The sequence below is a fragment of the Brachyhypopomus gauderio genome, chromosome 16, assembly GCF_052324685.1.
Source record: "Brachyhypopomus gauderio isolate BG-103 chromosome 16, BGAUD_0.2, whole genome shotgun sequence".
NCBI lineage: Eukaryota > Metazoa > Chordata > Actinopteri > Gymnotiformes > Hypopomidae > Brachyhypopomus > Brachyhypopomus gauderio.
The window spans coordinates 14,793,853-14,801,352 of NC_135226.1; the positions used below are offsets into that span (position 1 = coordinate 14,793,853).

Below are 7,500 nucleotides of genomic sequence, written 5' to 3' on the forward strand. Positions count from 1 at the left end.
TAAATTATGAAACTATAATGTGCAAGGATGGCCTGGCTGCCCAAGTTAAGGGAGCTTACAGAACCGGGCCAGCGTCAGCACTCTGCTGCTTTCAGACAACAAACTTACAGAAAGAGCTGACGTGACCGCCGTATAGCCGTCATACCATCCCAGTTTATCACAACTCTAAAACCTAGTTGTGTTCTCCTTATCTGCATATGCAACCACATTTCTGAGGGTTCACAGGCACCTCTGCGGGCTCATATCTTCACAACAAACACACACACACACACACACACACACACACACACACATACACACACATGTACACACACACATACACACGCACAAACACACACACATAAGATTTCATAAGTATATATTTCATATGCAGTTTCATAGATTCCAACACAATGGTCCACGAGTCTAGATGGTGATGGAGAAAAGGAAGAGACTCATTATTTCATTACATACATGAGTTCTTGGAAAAATTCCAATTCTGAGAAGCAGAGTTTCTTAATAGATAACACCATGTCTCCTGTTTCCCAAACCAAATAATTAAAACACAGATACAGACCCTTAATGACATTTACATGACCTTTGGCAATAACATGACAACACGTTCCAGTGAACACACTGAAATTAAACGAGTGGTTCGGCGTAGTCCCAGCGCGTCAACGGAATTAGGATTGAGATTAAAGAGTGAGATTAAAGAGTGACATTTAAAAGTGACATGCAATACACTGTGAGTAACATCAGTGAAAATGTCAGTGTCTCAGTGTTGTAAACAGTGTCTCAGTGTTGTAAACAGTATGGCATCGCAGAGTGTTCCATCGCAGAGTGTTGGACCTGCTGACCCGCTCTGCTCTCTTTGAGCAGATCCTGCAGAACCCTCTGCCAGATGGCAGGCGAGAAAACAGACTCGGGGAGGAGTGGGAGGTCTTGTCCACAATGCTGGACACCTTGAGGATGCCAATGAGGATGAGGATGAGGATGTGAGGGGGAGATGTTCTCCACGGGGGTGGAGGTGTGCTGATAATGTGTTTGGCTCTCCAAGAGTGATGCAGCTGGTCAGGATGGTCTCTGTGGTGCCCCCTGTTGGACATGATGGTAGGGGGGGGGGGGGGGAGGATGCTTCCCTTCTGGAGCTGGGCCTGCGTCTTATGGCCAGGGTGGTGCATGTGAGGTTTTCCATGCTGTGAATTCCAAGGAGCTTTGTGGAGGGCGTGGGGGAGTCTGGTCCTGATGTGAAATACCTGTACAGTTAACATGTATGCGAAGTCCTTAAGGAAAACCGTTGAACTAATAATAATGGTAACACATTTATGTCTCTCCTGCTTTAAATCACCTGTTATTAGCATATAATTAGCATATAAGTTGTGACACAACAGATTAGAAATCTTTAACATTTCATCCTTTGAAAATGCTTTAAGATTTCACAATTTGTACAATTTGCATTAGCACACAGTTCTGTGCATGAATGTTTACAACCATCCTACAAGGTATATGTGATCCTTCCAAAGGTCAAGCTGAATTGGACACTAAATAAAATGTTTATTATTCACGCACAGCTGCAGTTGTGAGAATGGCTGTCACAGAGAAAAACCCAGAACTGTAATGTGAACAGGGTAGAAATAAACATAAAATAAACATGAGTGCATCATCACACCAGCGGGGTTGCGTGCTGCCGTGGACAGAAGGAGCATCGCCTTCCTGTCATCCCCGGATATAACAAACGCAGCACGAGGAGAGGAGAGACACAGAGAGAGAGAGCATCAATCAGCACCATGGACAGAGATGTTCCGGAGAACAGAGAAAGAACAACAACTGATTGAAAGGGAAAGGAAGGGGACAATGTGCAACAACAGTGTGTGTGTGTGTGTGTGTGTGTGTGTGTGTGTGTGTGTGTGTGTGTGTGTGTGTGTGTGTGTGTGTGTGTGTATTAGTGTGTGTGTGTGTGTGTGTGTGTGTGTGTGTGTGTGTGTGTGTGTGTGTGTGTGTGTGTGTGTATTAGTGTGTGTGAGAATGAGTCAGTGCATGCACGTGTCTGTGTGCATCCAGCTGGATCAAATGTGTGTTCATGTTCTGAGTGGGCCCCGTGGTTCTTACTACCCCGGTACCAGCCACAGCGTGGAGCGTCAGGCCCCCTGATGGTGCCCTGGCAGCTCTGAGAGGCAGCAGCGCCCATCTAAGTGCTGCCAGCGTTGGCTCTTAACGGCCCACCAGCCAGTGCTGTGCCAAGGTCCGGTTTCCCTCCCTGACACATCCATCTTCAGAAGTGCTGCTGGCCACAGTACGTCAGTACGCAGTTTGGTTACAGCAAGGAACACGCATGGAACACGCATGGAATTGAATGGAATTGAATCTCTGATGCAATTTCTGTCCATTATTAATTGATTCACTGTCTTAATATATAGAACACACAAACCTCTCATACGTAAGCTTGGACTAGGTTATGCCACTCAGATGTTTTATCCATTTACAGCGAAAGACTTAAAGAAGCAATTTTTGGCTGTTTTAATTCAGAAGAACTTGCTGTTTTACATGTTTCAAGCCTCTTTCACTATATAAAGTTTTGCCAATGCCACTGCTGTGAAGTTTGAATTATTGTAGGCTAAGTATCTATGCAAAATGTGGAAATTAATTGTAATATGAGATCATATTTCTTGACAATGTTTCATAATGAATGGTGTCTTTCATTATTTGAAACTAATTGGAGGGTAGGTTTTGGACAAGATATTCAACGTGGGGAGAACAGAGAATAAACAGAGAGAGGGGAAGAGACAGAGCACAGTGAGAGAGAGAGAGAGAGAGAGAGAGAGAGAGAGAGAGAGGGAGGGAGAGAGAGAGAAAGGGAGGGAGAGAGAGAGAGAGAGAAATGGAGAGAGAGAGAGAGAGAGAGAGGGAGAGAGCCTTTTTTAATGATTTATTATTATGTTTGTGGTGTATCTACACTGAATTATATATTATAGCTGAATATTGATCATCAAAACAAAACAAAAAAACTTCACTTTTATAAATTTGCATACAAACCCTCTCCACCTGCTGTCCTGGAGAAGAACGCCATGACACATGTGTTTGTTTAGTGACACCTAAAACAGTTTATTTATTAGAAATGACATAAGAGAAACAAACAAATACATAAATGTGAACATGTACAGGGCAGAACTGAATTAAACACTGATATAATGTATTAGGTATTTATACAAATAAATATTTCCAAGAGAATCCTTAGAGGATCTGCCAATCACAACACAATGGCTCTGTGATCGCTTAGCTAGACCTGAGGTGTTCTCTGGAATTTTAAAGCGTTTATCCTCCTGCTGGTCAGGCAGTACTGATGTGTGTTGCCAGACACATCCATCGTTCTCTATCTTCAATACGCACATGTTCCCTCTCTGTCTCACACACACTCACACAAACGTATCGTCGGAGAAAGCAGAACACCGATAAAAACACGAGTGTGTGCTCACGTTGAGATGAACACAAAGACATGAATAGCCACACCAGAAAGATAAAGAAAGCATAAAAAACAACAGCTTCTAATAAGTACTCGCACCAGCCCTCTCCAAATATATGACACGGTCAAACGCTTTTCCAGCGAAATAAGTGCCAGTGACACAAACTGGTCAAGAAATGCTGCACAGGTGAGATTTTAAAATCTACACCTAAACTGGGAGCACATTTTCAGAGGGGGCACCACTTCAAAATCAAGCCTTGGTAAGCTGATAGAGCCCCTTTCCTGGTCTCTTGGGCCTGGGCTATAAATAGCTCTGGCAATGTTATTTTGGTCCTTGCGTGCCAGAACCCTGATCCTTTTCTCTCTGGCACCTTCAAAATCTTCCCCTCCCTCCCTCTATCTCTCTCTCTCCTTCTCTCTCTCTCCATTTTTCAGTGCCTGATCTTATTTTGTCTATCACTACTTCATTCCCCCCCCCCCCCTTTAATTGTTTCACTCCCTCTCTGTATCCCTCTCTCTCTTGTGCTTGACGGCAGTCGGGCGCTAAGCGTTCTGGTTAGAAGGGAACAAGCACGCAGACACAAGGAGAATACAAATATGGCTGAGATAATGAGGCTAAACCTGGGGGGGAGAGAGAGAGAGAGAGAGAGAGAGAGAGAGAGAGAGAGAGAGAGAGAGAGAGAGAGAGAGCAACAGGGGGGAGAGACAGAGAATTAAACGTGGTTCTGTGGTTCCCACTGAAGCTGTTCAAACAAGTACCTGTGAAGGTCTTCTAGGCAAGATAACATTCAGACTACTGTTTTGAACCATAATAGCTGTTCCCAAACGTTTCTAAGGCAACGGAACGGTGTCCCAGAGTACGCTTTCTCAAGGGCGTTCCCATCCCTTAACAAACTGTGACTGTTCATTACCATTTTTATCTTTTTCAAGAGGCCTCAGTATTAATCAGATATTACCACAGTAGCCTTGGGCTTTTCGTGTACTCACCCAGCAGCTGCGCGAGTAGCCCTGAATCCGCTTATCAGGTAATTAAGATAATTACTCATGAACCGGGTCATGTGTGTTTCTCAACGCAGCCCTGGGGACAGCCGGCAGCCCGTGTGGTACAACCTGCTCACAGGACCCCGCCAACACCTGCACCAGGTGTTCCCTGATCTTCGGGGCTCGGTTCGAGCATGTGTGGAGCCAGAACAGAGCAAAATGTCCAAATCACTTGAAGGGCCCCCACACAAAATATAACAGGCCAAAAAATGCTATTCCCTCGCATCGTGACAAGAAGAATTAAAGGCAAATTAACACACACGGATTCACCATTTGGCAGCTGTGTGTATCCAGACAGACTTATATATATTTTTAGCAGTATAACGATTATTTAGCAGCATGGCACTACGCAGTGATGCTGGAGGATTAGAGCTACAGGAGACTGTGAGATGTGACGAAGGTACACCCACACCGGGCCACCTTTAGCACCGCGTTCATCAACAGTCGATCGACCTCATTTTAGCTTTCTCTCTCTCTCTCTCTCTCTGTTCCTGTCATTCCACATGCAACTCCATTCAGTGGGGAGACCCCTGCTGTGTAGTGTAGTTATCGCTCTGGGGAGCGAACAGGAACGCAGATTTACTTTCCTGGACACAGATTAGCTGGAACGGCAGACTCGATTGCAATGCCAGTGTTGATTTACCCACGGGAGGCCTTTGTAGTCTGAGCAAGAACTGCAACAGGGAAATCAGTCTGTTGGGTGTAATCTCGTCTACGGAAACCTGATAAGTCGGATTTTCCTGAAGTGTGGGAGAGCTGTGGGTGTTCGGTGTGCAGTTGGAAAAACAGTTTTGCCTTTCAGAATACCAATACATCAACCACTTCCTTCTAAACACAGGGCTGTGACTACTGTATCACCTGCTGCTGTGTGTGTTTAGAAGATAAAACAGACCCAGAGGAGACCACAAGGATCAAGCAGCCAAAACTGCACTAATTACTAATAAACATCGTAGCTTTGGATCAGAAATGCATTTGAAATTGTTAGGACTCGCAATGCCTTGGACAGGATAACGCAGCTGTGCTGAATTACTGTCCCGTAGTCCCGAGTTCTCCTGTCCTGATGGGCCCCCTCACCTTGTAGGTCTTGTAGTTCCTGTATAATTTGTGTGTGTAGATCCTTGCTGGAGTTCTCCCCCAATACCATGTTCCTAGCTCTTAGTTCATTCTACTCACTACCTTGGCCCTGTGCCTTTGTGGTTGTGGGGTCTTTAGTAAATTTGTCCAATAGAATATCATTACTCTCTTTAACTAAATCTCTTGGACTTAAGAACTTTAATGACTTCTGCACATTTCAATCATTTCTTATTTTGGAGACTTATGGAAATATTTAATTTATTTATGATATTTTTTGTTGTACTTTTGTAATTGTCAGTGGTTTACATATAAAAATGTAACAAATTTGACATTTAGTACATTAATGAAATAACAGCACCACAAATCATGAAATTTAAAATGGGATACAATAAATTACAGATCAGTCGAAACAAACATGTTTCTAAAACACATAGAGCTCACATTCCAAGTATTTTTACAGTGTTTATGAGATAAATAAGAATACACCACGTCCTCCGCTGCAGTTTTGGGATATACAGAATGGCCACCATGATTTAATTTAAAATAGAAGTAGCCAACATAACTTCTGTTTTATAAGAAGTTGGAAAAGGTAAGTATTGGTCATCTTAGAGTTTATATTTTAATACACTTTCATCTTATGAGGTTATTTCTGGACAGGTACAAAAACAAACATCACATGTGGATGTGATCACTCTGTGGATCACATGTCCAACGAGCTGTGTCAGGAGAGGACATGAAGCAGAACGGGGAGGAACCACACAAAACTCATTCTGGTTCTGACCAATCAGCACTTACGCCAACATCCTGGTCATGATCTGCCCAAACAGGCAATACATTGTGTATCTTAAGCATTCATGTTTTCAATCCTTCCCATAAAATAAGTCATGGTTGAATTGCTTCAACCAGGTCCAAAGTTACAAGATGAGAAATAGATCTCCACAGGGTGAGGGCAGTGAGGACATCAGCCAGTACTGGTTCTCTGACCACTGGACCAAACGGGCTAGTTAAGGAGCTTTAAATTATTGGTTTTGCACACAATCCAGCTGTGGACTTTTCGGTTGTGCCCAGAATGACTGTCTCACACTCACACTTTTAGAAGCATCTACCTTGTGCCTACATATACTAGAAACTTAATTTTACACCTACAAAACACAAAATGTCAGCCACCTACACAGTTGATCACTGATCAGCTTCTGACCACTAGACCACTGCTTACCAGAAATTATTTGGTTAATATGTATAAAAGTGCATCATTATTAATAAATAAGTCTACCAAAATATTTGGCACAAATGTTTCAAATTCACAAATCAAATATGTAGAATAAAGTTTCAGGGTCAGATATTAATTTATTAATAAAGTCTCTGATGAATCAGAGAATAATTACAGCACACACAGGCTACCCTGCATGACTAGCAGGCACTTTCAGAACACATTTAGTGTCACATTTGTATTTTACACCGACGTCCTCACATCTGGGAGAACCGACTAGACGCTGATCTGTCTGGACCTGCAAGAACGCCTCAGGTCTCATAAGGACAGTCATCTTCACCACACAGGTCTTTCATTGGCACACGCTCACATCCATACAAATAATAGGTGGCATACAATTTGCTGCAAGGTGCAGACATAAAGTCACCCATATACAGTCTCTGTCTTTCTCTTCTCTCTCTCTCTCTCTCTCTCTCTCACACACACACACACACACACACACACACACACACTTTTGGGACTTGGCAGTACCTACAGGATGAAATAGGAAAAGATTTAAAAATGCCAGTCCATATAGAACCGCACGTCTCTCCTGAAACCCCACAGTGTTCCAATATTTCACTAGCTCTGCAGGGGATTATGAGGGGTTTGTGTGTGTGCGAATATGAATACGTAGTGTATTATATTAAAGTGTGTATTGATCTTACATTATTTAATCCCACCTCACATCATATAG

At 43.2% G+C, this 7,500-nt stretch overlaps 1 protein-coding gene across 4 annotated transcripts in view; it reads right to left on the bottom strand.

Moving 5' to 3' along the window:
* Positions 1-5,813: 5,813 nt before the first annotated feature.
* Positions 5,814-7,500, bottom strand: part of slc36a4 (solute carrier family 36 member 4) — a 14,414-nt gene continuing 12,727 nt past the window's right edge. For 2 of the 4 annotated variants that reach the window (XM_076976761.1, XM_076976762.1), the window contains exon 12: positions 5,814-7,500. This exon is cut by the window's right edge and continues 385 nt beyond it. The gene's annotated coding sequence lies outside the window, so the exon portion shown is untranslated. The other 2 variants (XM_076976760.1, XM_076976763.1) reach the window with 1 other exon arrangement.